This window comes from Mastigoproctus giganteus, chromosome 10 (genome assembly GCF_048544385.1).
Source record: "Mastigoproctus giganteus isolate SK-2022 chromosome 10, ASM4854438v1, whole genome shotgun sequence".
In the NCBI taxonomy this organism is placed as follows: domain Eukaryota; kingdom Metazoa; phylum Arthropoda; class Arachnida; order Uropygi; family Thelyphonidae; genus Mastigoproctus; species Mastigoproctus giganteus.
The window spans coordinates 45797502-45821812 of record NC_143584.1 but is presented as its reverse complement, the minus strand read 5'-3'; positions in this window follow the sequence as shown (position 1 = coordinate 45821812).

Sequence of the window (24311 nt, the reverse complement as noted above, 5' to 3'; positions counted from 1 at the left end):
TGCTGGTCTGGGTTCAGTCCAACTGTGCTGAGAGAGTGGGCGGCCATGATCAGTGAATCCTTAAATTCCTGCCAGTTTGCCTTGTCAATTGCAAATCTATGTAGAGTTTGCCTCATAATTGGTTGTCGGCTTACTGATCGGTGTAGTTGGAAAGTTATTACACGGTGGTCCGAAGTGGTCCAGCTTTCTCTAACTGTCCAGGATGAAAGGTGTTGTGCAACGGATCTTGTGGCCAGGGTGATATCAATTGTGGCTTCCCACATTGTACTAGAGAAGGTCGGTAGGTTATTTGGTTGGTTGAGAATTGAGAAAGAACTGTTTGAAAGATATTCTTCCAGTCTTTGTCCGTTGTTTGTGCCTCGTCTATCTTGAGTTTCACTGAACCACGCTGGCGACCTGCAGTTTACGTCGGCGGCAACGATGATTTTTGCATTTGGGAATTCCAGAGAGATGCTTTGTAAGTATCTAATAATCAGGAGAATATCCTCCCCCGGCCGCGAGTAGAGAGAAACTGCGTAAAATTCCCCCAAAGGGGTGATGATATGGGCACAGGCTGCCCAGGGAAGGCAGTAATGTGGTATTTTGGTAACAGTGAGATCAGAGTTTCTGACCAGAATAGCCGCCCATGGGGTCTCCCCGTCCACTTGAACGATCTTATAAGCCAACGGATACCCTCTGACTGCCTTACTATGCGAATATGGCTCTTGAAGAAAGAGGATATCGAGGTTCTCCTCATCTGCCTTTTTCCTCAACTGCGCTGCAACTGCTTTAGCTCGCTGGGCATTAATTTGTGCAAATTTTACAGTGGTAGTATTAAATGGTTTAAGGTAAGTCCCCATAATCGAGCCTTAGTTGGCATGTGCTCTTAGCTTTTGTGTAGACAGGGCATTTATTGTCCCGGATGGAATGATCTGCCTGCATTTTCATTGATTTGCAGTTTGCGCAAGTGGGTGGGTCTTCTTTTTTAGTGCACGAGTTAAAGTCGTGGCCTCTCTCAGCACAGTGTCCACATGTGGGTTGAGCTTGGGTACACGTGTGTGTCGTGTGTCCAAAACGACAACACTTGTAGCATTTGGGGACAGCCACATGCTCCTTGAAGCGGTGACTGCCCCAATTTATGAACACTCTATTTTGTTGACTTATTGTTCTCCAGGCTGCGGGGGAAAGCTCCACTACCCAGTTGGTAGAATTTCCCACTCTGGCATTTTTTTGGAATTTCGGGAAAACGAGGTCATTTGGTTCAACATCTGGGTGGTCCTGCTGGAGGTTTCTTCTGTATAGTTCATCCTGGAGCGTTGCTGGGGTTAGGTCCTTTTCGGTATCATAAATTATTATGCTGGGCCCCTTTCTTTTCGGGGGTGCAGCCTGTAGGCCAAGTGTTTGTATTTTGGGGTTACTAATGATTTTGTTAGCTTCTTCTTTCGTCTCAGTTTCAATGATGACACCAATATTACGTGTCTTACGCACAGATTTAATTTTTGCCATTTTCAGGTCTTCTGCTAAATTTGCGACCACTATATTTTTTACTTCCTCACTTGTGTGATGATCTTCTGTGGAAGTAGATCTAACAATTACCAGATGTGGTTTTTGTAGGAGAGTTTTCCTTTTGGTTGAGTTTTCTGATTCAGTTGTTTGTTCAGCATTACTGGGAATCCTCAGCGTGTCTGCATAATTAGGGGCGCGCTGTTGCATTTGACTATCCCTACCGTCAAGATATGCCTCGAGTTTAGCCACTGCTTTCTCGCGTTCGAGGTGCGTTGTAAGTAAAATGGTTTCCAACTTCGTCCATAGGGAAACTATGTCTGCGCGCAGAGCTGTACTGACTCTGCTGTTGGTTGTCTTCATTAAAGTTTCTAGTGCAGTTCTCAGGTAGAGAACCTGCTCTAAAACGGGACCCTCAGGCAGAGTGGGATCCAGTGGTGTCTCTTCATCATCATTTTCTCCTTGCTGGGAAGATCGGTCTTGTAGTTCCTTTCGTTCACTTTGGGATCTGGTTTCCATTTCTTGACATAGTGACCTAACTAATTAGGTCACTGAAAGTTTAAATTATTTTATAAATGACATGGTTTTGGCGCATTATAGCCTTAGTAGCTAATGCGCCAATAAAACCAAAACCAAACCAAACCAAACCATTACCTGTAGAATGCAGTATCTCTTGAAACAGGCCTATGGGGCTGGGAATTTCCATACTATAATAATTAATGATAGACACCAGCCAGGAATTAAACTAAAAATTTACTATACAATGAAATAATATACAATGAAATATGATGCAAATAAAATAAAACACTGATTAAATTATAGTTAAAATATAGTTAAAAACAATAAAATTAATTAAAATAAACTAGGTTAAAAGCGATAAAACATACAATCTGGAGCTTTCGGAGAACTGCCGTCTCCTTCTTCAGCATACTACCAGTGCTACAACACATCCTTAAGTAGCCGGTCCATGGCACTCATGCACGTGATCATCAGACACATGATCTACATTCTCCATGCGCGTATCGGAAATGGAAGTGGCTCGGGAGCGTGTCAAACAGAAACGGTCATCCCTTCTGAGGACAACTGCCTCAAACAGGGGGTGTAAACGGATCCCCCTGTCCCTATTAATAGTATTGTGACTGGATGAACCGATTCGCAAGCTCTCGAGCCACTTGCGTTCCCAAAATCCATGGGCGCGGTCGGTAATGACCGCGTCTTCAGGGGAGATCCGATGCTGCTTTTCCCAGAAATGCTCTGCCACAGCAGACCTCGCATAGTTAGCAGTCTTGATAGACTGCTAACTATGCTAACTGCTAACTTTATCGCTTTTAACCTAGTTTATTTTAATTAATTTTATTGTTTTTAACTATATTTTAACTATAATTTAATCAGTGTTTTATTTTATTTGCATCATATTTCATTGTATATTATTTCATTGTATAGTAAATTTTTAGTTTAATTCCTGGCTGGTGTCTATCATTAATTATTATAGAATGCAGTATCTTCACTGCAGAGCTTTATGCTATTAACTTGGCCCTAGATCACATTACTCAACTTCTGATTTCTTCTGCCTTAATATACACTGACTCCCTCAGTGCTGTCTCTGCCATAAATAGCAATAGCACCTCCTCTCACCCTGTTATCAAACAAATCCATTCCAAATTACTTGTGTGCAATGAGACCAACCAAACTGTGATATTCTGCTGGATACCAGGGCATTCTGGTATAGCAGGTAATGAAAGAGCAAATCTTGCAGCCAAACAACCAGATACCAATATTTTACAGAATTGTCAAGTTCCGTACTCCGATTTCAAACATATCATTCGTAAAGCATGTTACAATAGATGGTCACTGATCTGGAGAGGTTATCCAGGAAACAAACTATACAAAATAAAACCAGAACCAAAACTGTGGCTCTCCAGTTTCCGGAAAAATAGACGAGAAGAAACAATTTTAGGAAGGTTAAGGATTGGGCATACACACCTCACTCACCTGTATCTGTTAAATAATGACAGTGCTCCTCAATGCACATCATGCCAAGTTCAACTGACCATTCGCCATTTGCTAGTGGACTGTCCCCACTTTCAAACCATCCGCTTAAGCATCTTTAAGTCAATTTCTAATACACAGTCATCAGTAAATTTAATGCAGATCCTGGGAGATGATCCTAATAAAAAGGAACTATTTACTTACTTAAATCAGATAGGAATATACCATAAAATATAGGTATCGTTTCATATCCACCATTAGAAAGACACAATATGGCCCCAGCAGCCTATGTGTCGTTAAACTTAACAACAACAACAACAAACATAGCTCCTCGAACTCATTTGTTAATATTTAAACTAATATTTATTTACTTTATTTTTGTGCGATGAATTATTAGGAGAATAAGTATTTACTTAAATACAAAACTATAGATTTTTAAAAGCTTTTTTTTTTTAAATCAATTATTTTATCTTGTTTTTAATCCGGTTATAAAGAGCTTGTAGCAAGTGAGTTCAACACCTGCTTGGTCGAAAACCATGCGATGATCATTAAATAAATTTTCCATTTTGAAAATACATGATATAGGCTCGACAATTTCACTTTTCTCTTTACTGGCATGTGCTGTGGCAGTGCAGCTCTTGCCAACTTATTGAAGTAGGAAATTTAGAGATAAGGACAAAAACGGTGCGCTAATGTCCCTATCACTAAATTCCTACTTTCAGCGAGTCTGAGAAAACTTTTGTGTACAGGTGCAGTCCAAAAGCACGAACTTCTTTTGTAAAGATAAAGTACATATTTAAAGCGAAACGAATTTCAGTACCGACTGGAAAATTTAATGTTTCAGTTCATTTTTAAAGGTCTGCTCTTTGATTTAATGTATTGGTTAATGTTTCCGTTCAGATCTTTTCCATACAGAAATCGGAGAACAATATTTTAATTGAATGCAGTTTGTCTACGGAACTCTTCCCAACTTCTTGAGATCAACACCATCCACTACAGATTATTATTTAATACACAGAACAGCTCTTACTCTTCAAAGGCGATGTCAGTGAACAAAAACCCTAATTAACACATCCCTTATAAAAATGAAGTCTCGGAGCGAACGTGTATTCGTCATTTATCACCCTCGACGTAAGATTATGTTTCAAAAATAATTAAGAGGTTCTATCATCATTCGTGATGCTTATTTAATTTTTTTTCTCCGTTTTGGTTCCAGTGCAGTGCATATGAAGGCGAAGCAAGTGACGTAATAATGCATGTTGTTATCCGGTGGGATGTTAGCTTTAGGGGTAATTTACAACCCTCACATCACCACCTCATTTGTTAAACAAGTCAGGTTGCTATATGTATGTATATGTGTGAAAATGCACGCACAAGACGAGACACATACACCTGCAGTAACTAATCAATAGAAAGCATTGAAAACTCTTCTAGTGGAACCTTCTCTCAACCTACCCCCCAATAGTAACATTAATCACATTTATCCGGGAGGGCATCTCGCCTTCCCTTCACGGTGCGCGAACAACATCCCCTAAAGTGAGTTTAGAATGCATATCAAAACACGGCCAGTGCCGCTACATGCTCTCCTGCGTTCTCCATCCATCCCTCCCACCCTCCATCTAGAAGAAGAAATTTCCCTCGATCTACACATCTTACAAGAGATTGATCGTACCTTGAATATGTACGTCATTCCCGAGGTCAGAGAGGCATTTCAATAATACCTTCCTAGAGCGAGGCTCGTGGGTTTTGGCGACACTCGGTCCGCTTATTCGTAAATAAAATGAAAAAGTGGGTTTTCAATTACTTCAGAACTTCGAAAACTTCTTTTCTGGAACTCATTATTTATAACTATTAAAACTTGATCCGGAAACTGCTGTTTATAATCAGAGTCGTTGAGACAATTTAAAAATATGCACTACAAAGTAGTTGGAGAGGATACAAATTAGTGAAGGTTAACTTTGTTCCGTGGTGTAAACTTTAAAGAATACCGAGGAAAACAGTAATGAAGTATAAAATATTTATTATAGTTCTGGAATGCCAAATTGTTTGAGTCTACGAATGGAACCTTCTTTTTCCTCGACGTGGGCCTGCACTTGGTAGGGACACTCCCAGTGATGCTGCATAGTTTCCAGATTAGCATCACTTGGATTTGTTAAGCCAGGTATTGGTATTGGTATTGTTATTTCTGGCGCAAGGGCTACTAGGGCGGCCCCGAGTGCCAAGCGATATTAGTGACCACAGCGCCTTTCCAGAGTGATTACCTAGTACGCTTAATTGTAAATACGTTTCTCCTGAGTTTCGAAAGTCCGATAACTCCTGAAGATTATAATTAAATAGATATATTTAAATACTATAACCTAGAAAGGAAAGCCACCTTTCTTTAATCCCTCTTTTTATTTTTAGTTATTACTAACCCTTTTCTTCGCTTGGGTCACTAGGCGGCACCGCTCTTGCCTCCACGTGGCGGGGCTGGTAACCTGGGAGAAAAAGACAATCTCCCGGGGCCAAAAAGAGCATATCATGAGTAAATCAAACTCAGACTTATCTGGGCTGCCAGACGCAACCCAGATATCAAAAAAGAAAGACAGTTCCACAGCAGGAACGGCAAAGCGCCAAAAAACTGAGCCAGAGACATATCCAATTCCAACCTATCTAATCATCCATTCAACTGGTGAGAATGCAGTTGGCAAACTCTCTCCCTTTAGAATTCAAAAGGAATTGGAAAGTAAAGCAGGATCTCCGAAATCCGTAAAAAGACTCAGATCAGGAGATATTCTCATTGAGACATCTAATACCAAACATTCTGAGCGACTTCTGAAAACAAATTTCTTTGCAGGTCTCCCAGTAACTGTAACACCCCACAGATCACTAAACACCTCTAAAGGAGTGATCTCAAACTGGGACTTACTAGATGTAACTGAAGAAGAAATGCTAGAAGAACTGAAAGAACAAGGAGTTATTCATGTCAAGAGAATCTCCACGAGAAAAGATGGTAATCTGATCCCTACCCGCAATCTGATCTTGACCTTTAACACACCGAATCGTCCCCTCGACGTGGGCACCTGTACGTGGTGAGGGGACCTCCCAGTGACGCTGCTGGACTTCCAGACTAGCATCACTGGGATCTAACGCCCATACCTTGGTTCCAGGGTTACATCGTTGGAATCCGGCGTGTGCAGCCGTGCGCCGCGACCCGTGGAAGCGGAAAGGGGGATCCTGGTGGTTGAGGGGCCCAGCCTTAATACACCACTTTGGCCCCTGCTTCGACGAGACGGGTGGTCCCGGACCGGCTCGACTGGGATCAATCGGCGGGTGGTATTATACTGCTAGGGTCAACTGCGTTCCAATAAGTCTCCCTCCCTATGGTCCTGGGACGGGATAAAGACTTATTGGTAACGTGGGTATGGTGTTCTAAGCGAACTCGGTGTCCCATTCGTGTACGCAGTACCTGCTAGTTCACGAGTGGGCGCCCCCTCGTAGGGCTCCGTGGTGGGTGAGGTACTTAGGCATCAGACATTTTTTCTTTACTCCTATGAGTAATTTAAATCCTTCTTCTGGGGCCCCAACAAGGCCCCTACCTAATCGAGATGATGACGCAGATAACACCTCTCCAAAACGAGCCAGAACTGAAGATAAACCACCACCATCAGTGACACCGCTTTTCCTCATTCTCCATTCCACCGGAGAGCAGTCCATTGGAAAGATGTCACCCTTCTTCATCCAGAAAGGATTAGAAGGGTTGGCTGGTTCACCCAAATCTGTTAAACGACTGCGTTCTGGCGACCTTTTGGTCGAAGCTACAAATATTAAACAGGCAGAAAAAATCCTGAACGCCACATCAATAGGGGGAATACCTATCATTGTAACCCCCCACAAAACTTTGAACTCTTCAAGAGGCGTCATTTCAGAGTGGGACCTTCTTCATGTTTCTGAAGAAGAGATCTGCTCTGAATTAAAAGACCAAGGAGTGACAGCTGTCAAAAGGATATCAATGAGAAAGGATGGGAATCTCGTCCCTACCCGAGTTCTCATCCTAACGTTTAACACCCCACGGCCTCCAAGTTCCATCAAGGCAGGCTATCTAAACTGCCCAGTGAGGATTTATATCCCAAACCCACTGCGGTGCTTTAGATGCCAAAAATACGGCCACTCACAAACATCTTGTCGTGGTAACCCTGCCTGTGCTCGATGTGGTGCGAAAGACCACGAGAGCAAGGAATGTTCAGCTTCTAAACCGATCTGTGTAAATTGTCAACAAGATCATCCTGCCTACTCCAGAGCATGCCAGCGGTGGAAGGATGAAAAAGAAATACCAAAACTGAAGACAGAGCTGAATATCTCCTACCCAGAGGCCAGAAAACGTATCCAACCAGTAAATAGCGGGAAACCTTCATACGCCCAGAAGGTTTCTGCTAAGTGCACTATCGGGACACAAACTGAGATGACTATTCCACTAAAAGAGTCATTCACCCCGATTGCACGCTATTTATTGAGTTCTCAAAAGCCCACCAAAAAAACACAGTCAGTTGCCACTCCTATATCCGTACCTCCTAGTGCTCCACCACTACCAAAACCAAGTGGTAAAGAGCCTGCAGGAAGAACAGAAACAATGGATGTAGAGAACAAGGAGGTACAGGATGAATCTGTCTTGGAACTCTTTGCGGAGGAAGAAATGGACACGGGACAGCGTCCATTCTTCCCCAAAAAAGATAAATCCAAGACTGACAAAAGTAAGCCCTCAGCACCTCGGAAGCCGCCTGATGGACCCACCAAGCCAAAGTAATGGCTAAATTCCTACAATGGAATTGTCGTGGATTCCGGCGAAATACTGATGACATCAAGGCCCTCCTGCAAAAGCACGAGCCAGTTTGCTTTTGCTTGCAGGAGTGTTATCTAAAGGCAAATGATGATCCCACATTGCATAACATCACAATCTTTCGTAAGGATAGAATTGCGGATGGTCCTGCTCATGGAGGAGTGGCTATCCTTGTGGGTAATCAGACCCCAGTTCAGCCCTTGCTAATTACAACCAGCATTGAGGCTGTTGCAATTCGCCTGACAGTGGGATTTTTATTAACTGTGTGCTCTATTTATTTGCCACCTGGGACTGACATCTCCCAGGAAGACCTTGATGATCTTGTATCGCAGTTGCCTCCCCCTTTCTTACTTCTCGGGGATTTTAACGGACATAACACCCTGTGGGGTAGTGCTAACATCAATGGAAGGGGACGGGTCATAGAGCGTATGCTCAATGACAATGACCTTTCCTTTCTAAATACTGGAACAAACACCTTCTTCCACATGCCTACCCGTACCTTTTCTGCCATTGATCTCTCTATCTGCTCCCCTTCTCTACTCCCTTCACTCACTTGGGAAGTGGAGGAGAATCCATTTGGAAGTGATCACTTCCCTGTGGGCCCCGGGTGCCAAGCGTTCCGTGGCCAAGCGATTCTAGTGCGTCTGTAAAAGCGTTTTTTCTAACAGAATCCGCAGGTATGGAAATCTAGTTTCCGCTCAAACAGGCACGAAGAAGTTGTACTTGCCAGGGCACGTATTGGACACACCCACCTTACGCATCTCTATTTATTGCAAGGAAATAACCCACCAGTATGCATGCATTGTGATTCACCACTAACTATAAAACATATTCTTATAGAGTGCGATCATTATCAGTCTATCAGATTCACAACATTTAGATCCCTCCGTAACTTGAACGAATCTCTTGAACTAAGACATATACTTGGAGATAACTCTAATCTATCTGAATTGTTTCACTTTCTGAAACAGATTAATATATATATGCTCTTATAAACTCGCTTTACTGATCTGTCCAGTGTCTCTCCACAGAATCAGGCGCAATTTGGTCATAGTAGCCCTTGCGCCAAAAAACAACAACAAAAGCGTATTTTCTAAAGAGATTTCCAGCGAATAGATTCTATTTTTTGTTTCAACAACTATTTTTCTTGATTTCTCGATCAAAGTAGCTCTTTCGCACTACAAGAAGTAGGCAAAGGCCCAGGAAGGAAAACCACCTTTCTGTTTCTTTTTATATTAATACTAACTTCCTAACCCAGCCGCTTGGTCACCTTGTGGCACTGCTCCTGCCTCCCCGTGGCGGGGCCGGAAACCTGGGTGGTAAAGCAAACCCCCAGGGCCAAAAGGAGCAAAACATGGACTTTGAAAACTTTCCCCCGATCCAGACAGCAAATCCAAATTCAAAGGATTTGCATCAACCTAATGATGACAAAACCAACCGAAAGAGACTGAAGACGGATGATTCCCTAATAGAACATCCGAGTTTCCTGATCCTGCATTCCTTAGCGAACCAGGCCCTAGGCAATCTATCGCCATTCCTCATACAAAAATGTCTGGAAAATGTAGCAGGTTCCCCCAAAATGGTGCGCCGTCTCAAATCTGGCGACCTGTTGGTTGAGACTACAAGCTCTAAACATTCAGAGTACCTTCTCAAGCTCACAACATTCAATGGAATCCCTGTTAAGGTGTCACCACACGCAACACTCAATACCTCCAAGGGTGTTATCTCAGAATGGGACCTAATGAATGTTTCAGAAGAGGAAATTGTCAACGAATTGCAGGATCAGAAGGTCATACAAGCGAAGAGAATCATGATTAAGAAAGATGGCGAACTTATTCCAACACGCAGTATCATACTGACATTTAGCTCACCCAACCTACCATCATCAGTAAAAGCCGGGTATTTGAACTGCCGCATTCGCCCGTATATCCCAAACCCGCTAAGGTGCTATAAATGTCAAAAATTTGGACATTCCCAAACTGTCTGTAGAGGCGATGCAGTATGCCCTAACTGTGGATCGAAGGAACATGCCCAAGCTGATTGTAAATCGCAGTCCTCACTTTGCCCTAATTGTAAAGGCAATCACCCAGCTTTTTCAAAAACATGCGATCAGTGGAAATATGAGAAGAAAATTCAAAAATACAAGATAGAAAAGAAAGTCTCATTTTCCGAAGCCAGAAAACAATTACAGCAACTAATACCGATGCCAAAACGCACATATGCCGACGCTGCTCAAAAATTTCACTCAATATCAGTTCAAACAGATACATCAATCCCGCCAAGCATCTCTATTTCTGAATGGGCTCGAACTTTACTCTCTACTGTACCTCAGTCCTCAAAGCAACAGACTTCTAATAGATCTAATAACACACCAGTCACGATACCTCCTGTTACTCTTACAACTCCTGTAAGATCTACTCAAACAGAAAACTCTGATCCCGTTAACAAGCAGCATGCTGAATCTTTCTTCATGGACACGAATGAGACTTGCTCTCATGAAGAAACGGAAACCATTCTGGAAATTCATCCAGAAGATGTAATAGACGCCAGACCAATATTTTCAAAGAGAGACGAAATAAAAATTGACCGACAGAAACAGACTTCCAAAAAGCAGACAGACACAGCTTCCTCATTTAAATCCAAACAATGAAAAACATCATCCAATGGAACTGTAGAGGCTTTCGCAGCAATATCGACGACATCCACGAGATAATTAAGCGTTATAAACCAATTGGAATCTGTTTACAAGAGACATATTTAACACCTCAGGTGTCTACTTCGATAAAAAATTACACTCTCTTTCGGCAAGACAGACCTGCTACTAATAATGCTCATGGAGGTGTAGCGATACTTATAGATGGAAGAGTACCCTGCAAACGCATTCAGTTGCAAACCACTGTTGAAATTGTTGCCACACGAATAGCCATTGGCGTTACCCTAACACTTGCTTCAATCTACCTGCCACCCAGTCGCCCTTGTACCATACATGAACTTGAAGATCTCATTCAGCAGTTGCCAACCCCTTTCTGCTTATTGGGTGACTTCAATGGACACAATCCATTGTGGGGTTCTTCCAATACAGACGGACGTGGAAAAATCATTGAAATGCTTATTGAAAGACGAAATCTAACCATATTAAATACTGGTTCACCAACTTACCTCCACCTCCCAACAGGAACAGTCTCTTCAATAGATCTCTCTATCTGCTCTCCAATCCTTTTCCCTAGTATCCAGTGGACAACTCTGGATGATCCACTCAATAGTGACCACTACCCTATAATATGTAAAATTGAAACGTCACACTGCATACCTTCAGAAACTCACACAAAATGGAAATTTTCCAAGGCAGACTGGGCAAAGTATACCACTAACGTATCCTTCGACAATCAGATCATCAAATCTCATCCGATTGACACAGTTGCCGACCATATTACAAAACAGATTCTAGCAGCTGCATCCACTGCCATCCCACAGTCAAAGTCAAGCATTCATAGAAACAGAAATTATTGGTGGAACGAGGACTGTAAGAATATAAAAAAAGAAAAAAACCGTGCATGGAATTTATTCCGCAAACATCCTACCACCACTAATCTTATAAATTACAAGAAAATTAGAGCTAAAGCCCGTCATATTAGAAAGAAAGCAAAAAGAGACTCTTGGGTTCGATTCGCAACTACAATTAATAAAAATACTGATGTAAGAATTATTTGGAGGAAAATAAGACAATTAAATGGTAAATTTCCCCCTTTGTCGTCCTCACTTTTCACCCTGAATGGACAGGAGCTATCTACTCCTGCAGAGATTGCAAATGCTCTAGGGACGGTATTTTCACAGTTGTCTGACTCTACGGCATATGATCCATCATGGCCCCGGGTGCCAAGCGTTCCGTGGCCAAGCGATTCTAGTGCGTCTGTAAAAGCGTTTTTTCCTAAAGAGATTTTCAGCGAATAGATTCTATTTTTGTTTCAACAACCGTTTTTCTTGATTTCTCGATTAAAGTAGCTCTTTCGCACTACAAGAAGTAGGCAAAGGCCCAGGAAGGAAAACCACCTTTCTGTTTCTCTTTATATTAATACTAACTTCCTAACCCAGCCGCTTGGTCACCTTGTGGCACTGCTCCTGCCTCCCCGTGGCGGGGCCGGAAACCTGGGTGGTAAAGCAAACCCCCAGGGCCAAAAGGAGCAAAACATGGACTTTGAAAACTTTCCCCCGATTCAGACAGCAAATCCAAATTCAAAGGATTTGCACCAACCTAATGATGACAAAACCAACCGAAAGAGACTGAAGACGGATGATTCCCTAATAGAACATCCGAGTTTCCTGATCCTGCATTCCTTAGCGAACCAGGCCCTAGGCAATCTATCGCCATTCCTCATACAAAAGTGTCTGGAAAATGTAGCAGGTTCCCCCAAAATGGTGCGCCGTCTCAAATCTGGTGACCTGTTGGTTGAGACTACAAGCTCTAAACATTCAGAGTACCTTCTCAAGCTCACAACATTCAATGGAATCCCTGTTAAGGTGTCACCACACGCAACACTCAATACCTCCAAGGGTGTTATCTCAGAATGGGACCTAATGAATGTTTCAGAAGAGGAAATTGTCAACGAATTGCAGGATCAGAAGGTCATACAAGCGAAGAGAATCATGATTAAGAAAGATGGCGAACTTATTCCAACTCGCAGTATCATACTGACATTTAGCTCACCCAACCTACCATCATCAGTAAAAGCCGGGTATTTGAACTGCCGCATTCGCCCGTATATCCCAAACCCGCTAAGGTGTTATAAATGTCAAAAATTTGGACATTCCCAAACTGTCTGTAGAGGCGATGCCGTATGCCCTAACTGTGGATCGAAGGAACATGCCCAAGCTGATTGTAAATCGCAGTCCTCACTTTGCCCTAATTGTAAAGGCAATCACCCAGCTTTCTCAAAAACATGCGATCAGTGGAAATACGAGAAGAAAATTCAAAAATACAAGATAGAAAAGAAAGTCTCATTTTCCGAAGCCAGAAAACAATTACAGCAACTAATACCGATGCCAAAACGTACATATGCCGACGCTGCTCAAAAATTTCACTCAATATCAGTTCAAACAGATACATCAATCCCGCCAAGCATCTCTATTTCTGAATGGGCTCGAACTTTACTCTCTACTGTACCTCAGTCCTCAAAGCAACAGACTTCTAATAGATCTAATAACACACCAGTCACGATACCTCCTGTTACTCTTACAACTCCTGTAAGATCTAGTCAAACAGAAAACTCTGATCCCGGTAACAAGCAGCATGCTGAATCTTTCTTCATGGACACGAATGAGACTTGCTCTCATGAAGAAACGGAAACCATTCTGGAAATTCATCCAGAAGATGTAATAGACGCCAGACCAATATTTTCAAAGAGACACAAAATAAAAATTGACCGACAGAAACAGACTTCCAAAAAGCAGACAGACACAGCTTCCTCATTTAAATCCAAACAATGAAAAACATCATCCAATGGAACTGTAGAGGCTTTCGCAGCAATATCGACGACATCCATGAGATAATTAAGCGTTATAAACCAATTGGAATCTGTTTACAAGAGACATATTTAACACCTCAGGTGTCTACTTCGATAAAAAATTACACTCTCTTTCGGCAAGACAGACCTGCTACTAATAATGCTCACGGAGGGGTAGCGATACTTATAGATGGAAGAGTACCCTGCAAACGCATTCAGTTACAAACCAATGTTGAAATTGTTGCCACACGAATAGCCATTGGCGTTACCCTAACACTTGCTTCAATCTACCTGCCACCCAGTCGCCCTTGTACCATACATGAACTTGAAGATCTCATTCAGCAGTTGCCAACCCCTTTCTGCTTATTGGGTGACTTCAATGGACACCATCCATTGTGGGGTTCTTCCAATACAGACGGACGGGGAAAAATCATCGAAATGCTTATTGAAAGACGGAATCTAACCATATTAAATACTGGTTCGCCAACTTACCTCCACCTCCCAACAGGAACAGTCTCTTCAATAGATCTCTCTATCTGCTCTCCAATCCTTTTCCCTAGTATCCAGTGGACAGCTCTGGATGATCCACTCAATAGTGACCACTACCCTATAATATGTAAAATTGAAACTTCACACTGCATACCTTCAGAAACTCACACAAAATGGAAATTTTCCAAGGCAGACTGGGCAAAGTATACCACTAACGTATCCTTCGACAATCAGATCATCAAATCTCATCCGATTGACACAGTTGCCGACCATATTACAAAACAGATTCTAGCAGCTGCATCCACCGCCATTCCGCAATCAAAGTCAAGCATTCGTAGAAACAGAAATTATTGGTGGAACGAGGATTGTAAGAATATAAAAAAAGACAAAAACCGTGCATGGAATTTATTCCGCAAACATCCTACCACCACTAATCTTATAAATTACAAGAAAATTAGAGCTAAAGCCCGTCATATTAGAAAGAAAGCAAAAAGAGACTCTTGGGTTCAATTCGCAACTACAATTAATAAAAATACTGATGTAAGAATTATTTGGAGGAAAATAAGACAATTAAATGGTAAATTTCCCCCTTTGTCGTCCCCACTTTTCACCGTGAATGGACAGGAGCTATCTACTCCTGCAGAGATTGCAAATGCTCTAGGGACGGTATTTTCACAGTTGTCTGACTCTACGGCATATGATCCATCATTTCAAAAGATTAAAGCTGTAGCAGAAAAATCCCATCCGAATTTTAGAACTACATCCTCTTTCCAATACAATACACCACTTACTTTGGTAGAACTTCAAGAAGCTTTATCCACCGCTAAAAACAGTGCTGCTGGCCCGGATGGAATATACTACATAATGTTACAACATCTAGACAATAAATCATTATCTTCGCTACTGACCTTCTACAATCGCATATTTATGGAGCATTCCTTCCCCAGCCTCTGGCGTCATGCTTTTGTACTGGCGATACCCAAACCAGGGAAAGATCATTCTATTCCGAACAATTACAGACCCATTTCGCTCACAAGCTGCCTAAGTAAAACCATAGAAAAAATGATACACCGTCGACTAACGTGGTATCTTGATTCCCAAAATATTATCTCTGACAATCAATTTGGTTTCCGAAAACACCGATCATCTCTAGATCTCATGATCAAAGCGGAAACAGACATCAGGAATGCGTTTATCCAAAACAAACATCTAGTAATGGTATGTCTCGACATAGAGAAGGCTTTTGACACCACTTGGCGGTTTGGTATCCTGAAAGATCTTCATTCCCTGGACCTGAGAGGACACTTACCGTACTTCATACAGAATTTCCTACAACACAGGACATTTCAAGTTCGCTATCGGCAAGTACTTTCGCAAACATTCATACAAGAAGAAGGAGTCCCGCAGGGCTCTGTACTCAGTGCAACCTTATTTGCAATTAGAATAAATCAGATGACAAAAAATATTCCAAAAGCTGTAAACTCTTACCTCTATGCTGATGATTTGACTGTGTCTTGCAGCTCGCAAAACATGAGCTTTATCGAAAGGCAGCTGCAAACATCTATAAATAACATTGAGTTATGGATGATACACAATGGTTACCGATTATCCTATCAGAAATCTAGAGTCATTCACTTTTGTAATAAACGAAAGATGCATCCAGATCCAGAGATACAACTAACAAATCATCCCATCACAGTGGTGAATAGCATTCGTCTCCTTGGTTTAATTTTTGATAATAAACTGAACTTCTTAGAATATATCACACATCTAAGGACTGCTTGCCAGAAAAAAATGAATTTATTAAGAATTATCTCTTCTACATCATGGGGTGCAGATCGGTACACCTTACTTCACTTGTACAGAGCCCTGATCAGATCTCGCCTTGATTATGGCGCCCCGGTGTATGATTCAGCTAGGGAAAGCGTGCTAGCACGTCTTGCCCCTATTCAACATTCTGCCCTCAGAATTGCTGTAGGCGCTTATAGAACATCGCCAGTGCAAAGTCTTTATATCGAAGCCCATGAACCTCCGCTCAGCCTCAGGAGAAAGATGTTACTTCTGAACTATGCAGCCAAAATTCAAAGTCTGCCTTCTCACCCCAATTGGCCAATACTTTATAATCCACAGTTCCCAATGTACTACAGAAATAAACCTAGAGCAGTTCGCCCTGCTGGCATCAGATTACAGGAATTATCACAAAATTGGAATATACATCTGAACAAAATCCTCCATGATCTGAACAGTTCAGATCCTCCCTGGTCCTTTATTAAAGCATCCTGTGACAGCTATTTCTTAAACTGGGGAAAACATTCGCTTGCAAATACCAATATACAGCAACTGCATGCCACTCACACACAAAATTACCAAAATTTTACGCATGTATACACTGATGGATCAAAGTCTGATAGTAAAGTCGGTGCTGCAGCTGTCTTTCCCTTTAACACTATCTCTGTTTCACTTCCCACCGAATGCAGCAGTTATACAGCTGAATTATATGCTATCAAGCTTGCCTTAGAAAACATTCTCCAACTGTCCATCCAAAAAAGTGTAATATATAGTGACTCACAGAGTTCAATCTTGGCCTTGCAAAATTCCTCCTCAACAACGCATCCCTTAATAAAATCTATAAAATCTCAACTAATGCATATCCATGATCACCAACAAGTTGTCATCTTTTGCTGGATCCCAGGTCACACTGGGATATCAGGGAATGAAAAAGCAGACTATGCAGCCAAACATTCATCCAACATAGCATCGCCCGGTTACTATGTTCCATATATGGACTACAGATCCCATATAAGAAATACATGTAAAGAACAATGGACACTTCTATGGTAATCTCAACTGAATAACAAGCTGCGTGAAATAAAACCTGAACCACAGTTATGGGTTTCCAGTTTTTCTGTAAACAGAAAGGAAGAAGTCATCCTGGCTAGAGCCCGGATCGGGCACAGTCAGCTCACCCATATTTTTCTTCTTACAGGAAATGATCCTCCGCAGTGTATGCACTGCAACTCTGTTCTCACAATAAAGCACATACTCGTTGAATGTACCTTATACACTGATGCCCGAAAAGCTTCATACAGTAATCTTCAACAACCTTTGACACTCCAACAGTTCATAGGTAATAATGCAAATCTCCCGGAATTTTTCCGCTTCTTAAAATGCATAAATCTGTATAATTCTTTCTAACTGTTTTTACAGACACCGTGAAATCCTCATCTCGTTTATAGGCGCAATATGGCCTAAGTAGCCCTTGCGCCAGAAATAACCATACCAATACCAATACTTCCCTGTGATAACCTTGTTACACAGCGGGAGACCATGTCTTCCCTTCAGGTTACCACGGTGGAAGATTGATCAGGCTGACTGGACTGCCTTCCAACATCAGGCAAATTTTGAACTCAGTACGGTCAGTCAGGAGCCGATCAATGATGCAGTAACGTACATCACAGAAATTATCGTCCAAGCAGCTGCGAATACTGTTCCAAAAACATCTACCCGGTTTCCACCATTTCCCAAACCTTGGTGGAATTCCCAATGCACAGCAGCAAAAAAGGCTCAAAACAAAGCGTGGGGGATATTCCGTCGATATCCTACCACGAACAACCTTATAGTGTTTAAACGTGCACGAGCCAAAGCACGCTACATCCGCCGTCAGAGTCAAAGGGAATCGTGGATCCGTTTTACATCATCTATTACCCAGTCTACCAACTCTAAGGTAGTCTGGGATAAAATCCGGAAAATGAAGGGAAAACATACATCCCACCCTACTTCAATCCTAGATTATAATGGATGCGCTATTGCAGATCCAACTGCAATAGCCAACTCTCTTGGGGAAACATTCTCTAAAATCTGTGCAACATCTTCTTATTCCCCAGAGTTCCTGGTCCTGAAACAAAAAATAGAAAAACAGGCACTTAATTTTAAGTGTAAGAGCGACTGTCCCTACAACAGGGAATTCACTATACATGAACTGAAAAGAGCCCTCACTCTTTCCAAAGCAAGTGCTGTTGGACCAGATGGCATCCATTATGATATGATTAAACATCTTTCACCAAAATCTATGGATAATCTGCTCTTTCTGTATAACAGAATCTTTACCGAAGGGCAGTTTCCGGACTCCTGGCGCAAGGCAACCGTTCTTGCCTTCGCTAAGCCAGGAAAGGATCCAAAAGTCACTAGAAATTATCGTCCCATTGCTCTGACTAGCTGTTTGTGCAAAATCCTGGAGAGAATGGTGAATTCTCGTTTAATCTGGTATTTAGAAACCAATGACCTTCTCTCCAACATCCAGTGCGGCTTCCGAAGGAACCGGTCCACTTTGGACCATCTTATTAGACTGGAAACATCCATCCGGGATGCTTTCCAAAAACGTGAACACTTGGTGTCGGTGTTCTTTGACATGGAGAAAGCGTATGACACAACTTGGAGATTTGGCATCTTAAAAGATCTGCACAGCCTAGGCCTTAGAATGCAACTCCCCGTGTTTATTCAAAACTTTTTAGCCAATCGATCTTTCCAAGTTCGTGTGGGATCCTCACTCTCTCGCTCCTTTAGCCAAGAGGAGGGAGTACCACAAGGATCAGTATTAAGTGTCACGCTTTTCGCCATCAAAATAAATTCCATCACAGGACAACTTCCTCCAACTGTAAACAGTGCCCTCTATGTTGATGACTTTAGGATTTTTTGTCAGTCATGCAACATGAGGGTTATTGAAAGACAACTGCAGAAAGCCATTGACCGCCTCAACTCCTGGGCACTTGCAAATGGCTTCAGGTTCTCGCCGGAGAAGACCGTTTGCGTACATTTTTGTCGTAAGCGTAATCTTCATCCTGAACCTGAATTAATGCTCGGACAAAATGCTATTCCAGTAGCAGCGGACACAAAATTCTTGGGACTCGTATTTGATAAAAAGTTGACCTTTCTGCACCACATCCGTCAACTTCGCACAAAGTGCACACGCGGGCTTAATATTCTCCGCTCGCTCTCCTCTACATCTTGGGGAGCGGACCGATGCACGCTTCTTCGGCTTTACCGTGCACTTGTGCGATCCAAACTTGATTATGGGTCCCAGGTATATTCTTCAGCCAGAGACAGTGCCCTTCGATGGCTGGATCCTGTCCATCACCAGGCTCTTCGTATCGCTACTGGAGCATATAGAACATCTCCTGTCCAGAGTTTATACGTCGAAGCAAACGAACCACTGTTATCGCTTCGACGTAAGCAGTTGTGTCTAAACTACGCTTTTAAACTAAAATCCCTGCCAGACCATCCTACGTGGCTATCCGTTTTTGAGCCACGATGGGAAAATTTGTACAATACCCGTAAGACTGCTAATCGTCCTTTTGGTATTCGTCTCCAAGAGCTACTCATAGAACTTGATATCAAGGTAGACAAGGTTGCCCAAACACCGAAGCAACCCCTTCCACCCTGGCATGCTCGTATTCCAATATGTGACTTGTCCCTTAAAAATTGGGGAAAGTCGGACACTCCATCATCGGTCTACCTGCAGCTTTATTCAGCACACCGAGCTGAACATTCTGACTTCGCGCCAGTTTACACAGACGGTTCGAAGTCAGAATCATATGTGGGATCTGCTGCTGTCTTTAGGGACACCACTACATCGGAGCAGATTCCCTCTGAATGCAGTATATTTACTGCAGAGCTGCACGCTATTGAGTTAGCTTTGGATCACATCAGTAAATGCCAAAACCAACGGTTCATTTTATATTCTGATTCTCTTAGTGTGTTACAGGCTTTAATAACCGTGAGATTTAATTCTCATCCAGTTCTGTCTAGCATTCAGCAGAAGATTCACTTCCTCCGTGAACGTGAATATGATATCCGCTTCTGCTGGATTCCTAGCCACATTGGGATTAAGGGAAATGATTTGGCTGACACCGCAGCCAAATCAGCAATTCCCAGAAATAATCGCTGCCTGTCAGTCCCCTATACAGACTACAGGCAAAGAATACTCGAGAAAATACACTCCCAATGGCAGGACTCGTGGAATAGACAGACTGGAAATAAACTATATCGTATAAAGCCTGTAATTGAACCGTGGCAGTCCAGTCTGCGCAGGAATCGTAAGGAGGAAGTTGTTCTTGCCCGGACCCGCATAGGACACAGTCATTTAACTCATTCATTTTTGCTGAGGGCTGATGACCCTCCTATGTGTGAGTCTTGTGGCACAGTTTTATCAATTAGACACATTTTAATCGAATGTCCAGTTTTTAGCAGTATCCGTCTTACCGCTTTTAATGATCTGACTGAGCCATATACACTCAGTCAGATTTTATCCGACAATGACAATGTGTCTGCTATTTTTAGATTTTTAAAGTCAATAAATATTTTTACTCGTTTATAAAATTTACATTTTTCTTATATTTCTTGACATAGTGACCTAACTAATTAGGTCACTGAAAGTTTAAATTATTTTATAAATGACATGGTCTTGGCGCATTATAGCCTTAGTAGCTAATGCGCCAATAAAACCAAAACAAAACAAAAAAAAAAAAAAACACCGAATCGTCCATCATCTATTAAGGCCGGATATCTGGTATGTAATGTCAGACCATATGTCCCAAACCCGCTACGGTGTTTCCGATGCCAGAAGTATGGACATTCCCAAACAGCTTGCCGGGGAACCCCTACTTGCGCAAAGTGTGGTTCAATCGAACACGATTGCGAAAACTGTAATGCTCCTCAATCAGTATGTCCAAATTGCAAAAAGGATCATCCCGCTTATGCCAGAATATGCGAGCGCTGGAAAAGTGAGAAACTTATCCAGAAATATAAAACTGAGCATAATGTTTCTTACCAAGAAGCAAAAAGAATCATCTCACCACCAATTCATGCAGACAGACCTACGTATGCCCAAGCCACCAGGCCCCGAGTGCCAAGCGAGTGATCAAAGCGATATACAAAGCGATTTGAAAGCGTCTTTTTTCCAAGCGACTGATTAGAGAGTTTGTTAAAACCTTTTCTTTTATAAAGTTATTTATTTTGGCTCTTCCTAAATAAAGAAGTAAGCTTCCTGACAAGAAAGGAAAGACACCTTTCTATTATATATATAAGTAACTTCTCTAACACACTAACCACTAACCACTTTTCGCTTGGTCACTGGTGGCACCGCTCCTGCCTCCACGTGGCGGGGCCGGTAACCTGGGAGAAGAAAGTCCCTCTCCCGGGGCTAAAAGGAGCAAACATGGAATTTGATAATTTTCCTCCAATTGAGCCTCGACGCTCATCAGGTCCAATAGTCAATGACACAGACCATGACACATCACAGTCGAAAAGACTGCGAACTGACAAAGAGCAACAGAAATTCCCATCTTTCCTAATCTTCCACTCCTTGTCAAGCATATGCATGAATACGCTCTCCCCATTTCTGATACAGAAATGCTTGGAAAGCTCATCAGGTTCGCCTAAAATGGTGAAAAGGCTTAGATCCGGAGATTTGCTTATAGAAAGTGCGAGTCGTAAGCAATCAGAGACTCTGCTGAACCTCTCAACCTTTGGTGGTATTCCAGTGCAAATTACACCACATGCAACACTAAATACCTCCAGAGGGGTAATTTCTGAGTGGGATTTGATGAATGTCACAGATGAAGAACTGGTCCAAGAATTAAAAGAACAGAAAGTCTCACAAGCTAAGCGGATTATGATCAGAAAAGATGGTCAGCTTGTTCCCACACGAAACATCATCCTAACGTTTGGCACACCAAATTTACCTTTGAATGTTAAAGCCGGCTATCTAAACTGCAGTGTAAGACCCTACATTCCTAATCCCATCAGGTGTTATAAGTGCCAAAAGTTTGGGCACTCTCAGACCGTCTGTCGAGGGGATGCTGTGTGCCCAAACTGTGGTTCAAAATCTCACACACAAACGGAATGTGATGCTGAAACGCCACATTGTCCGAACTGTCAAGGCCAACATCCCGCTTATTCGAGGACCTGTGAACTATGGAAAACAGGGAAAAAGATACAAAAATACAGAGTAGAGCGGAAAGTGACTTTCCAGGAGGCAAAGAAACAAATTATGCTTACTACACCGAAACACAGCTATGCAGCAGCAACAAAGAAATATCAGTCAGCAGCCACTCAAACTGACGTGTCGGTTCCCCCATCCGTGTCTATTGCAGACTGGGCTAGAGAAATACTCTCAGCCTCACAGCAATCTACTAAACAACAACATGCGACGGCCCCGGGTGCCAAGCGTTCCGTGGCCAAGCGATTTCAGTGCGTTCCTTAAAGCGATCCTCCTAAAGAGCTTTTGCCAGATATAGATTCTTTTTCGTTCTAAATACCGTTTTCCTCATTTTCTATTAAAGTAGCTCTTTCGCACTACAAGTAGTAGGCAAAGGCCCAGAAAGGAAAGTCACCTTTCTGTTTCTTTTTCTTATTTCACTAACACAACTAACAGCCGCTTGGTCACCTCGTGGCACTGCTCCTGCCTCCCCGTGGCGGGGCCGGAAACCTGGAAGGAAAAGTTATCCTTCCGGGGCCAAAAGGAGCAATTATGGATACCGAAAATTTTCCACCTCTCAAGACTGTAAATCCTGCTTCTTTGGATTTGCAACAAACTGACTCTGACTATCAAACACGGAAGAGGATGAAAACAGATGTACCTCAAATGGAATATCCATCTTTCCTCATACTGCATTCCCTAACGAATCAGTCTTTGGGTACTTTGTCTCCTTTTTATATACAGAAATGTCTAGAAAGTGTAGCCGGATCACCAAAAATGGTAAGAAGACTGAAGTCTGGCGACCTATTAGTCGAAACCACCAATCGTAAACATTCTGAGTCCGTTCTGAAACTTACATCGTTTGGTGGAGTTCCTACTAAAGTATCTCCTCATGCTACCCTGAATAGCTCCAAGGGAGTAATTTCCGAATGGGATCTGTTGAACGTCAAAGAGGAGGAAATTGTTCAAGAACTCCAAGACCAGAAAGTTACTGAAGCAAGACGAATAATGGTGAAGAAAGATGGAGAATTTGTTCCTACTCGTAGCATCATTCTCACATTTTCTACACCAAACCTTCCTTCAGCAGTAAAAGCAGGATACTTAAACTGTCGCATCCGTCCTTATATACCCAATCCTATTCGATGCTACAAGTGTCAGAAGTTTGGACATTCCCAAACTGTCTGCCGAGGAGATTCAGTTTGCTCAAACTGCGGATCAAAAGAACATGTCCATACTGATTGTAATGCTGAATCATTACGGTGTCCAAACTGCAAAGGCAACCATTCAGCCTTTTCCAGATCCTGCGAGCAATGGAAGCTGGAGAAAAAAATCCAAAAATACAAAGTGGAGAACAAAGTCACATACCCTGAAGCCAGAAAGAACCTACTACAAAACATGCCTAAGCGTACATATGCTGAAGCATCCAAAAGACAACAAACAGTTTCAACGCAAACAGATATATCAGTCCCACCAAAAGTGTCAATTTCTGATTGGGCTCGATCATTGCTATCACCTGCATCACAGTCAACAAAACACCAAACAGTAGATAGGACAAACAATACCCCGATCTCGATACCATCCACTGCTAAATTAGATCCAGTTACTGCAGATCAGAAGGAAAACTCAGTTCATGTTAGAAAGAAATTATCTGATAACACAGCTATGGATATTGCAGAAAACAATACTTGTAATGAACCTATCCTAGATCTTCATGCAGAAGACGACATAGACACACGTCCAGTCTTTCCAAAAAAGGACAAAATAAAAATTGACCGTCACAAGCAGAGTAACATTAAAAAACAGACAGATTCAACTTCTAATTCAAAACCAACACAATGAACAACATAATTCAATGGAATTGCAGAGGCTTTCGTAGCAACATAGACGATATATATGAACTAATTGATCGTTATCATCCTGTGAGCATATGCCTACAAGAAACAAATCTAACACCACAAGTGTCCGTGTCAGTTAAATATTACACTGTTTTTCGACAAGACAGGACAAACAGTGCTCATGGTGGAGTGGCCATACTCATAGACTCAAGGGTTCCTTGTAA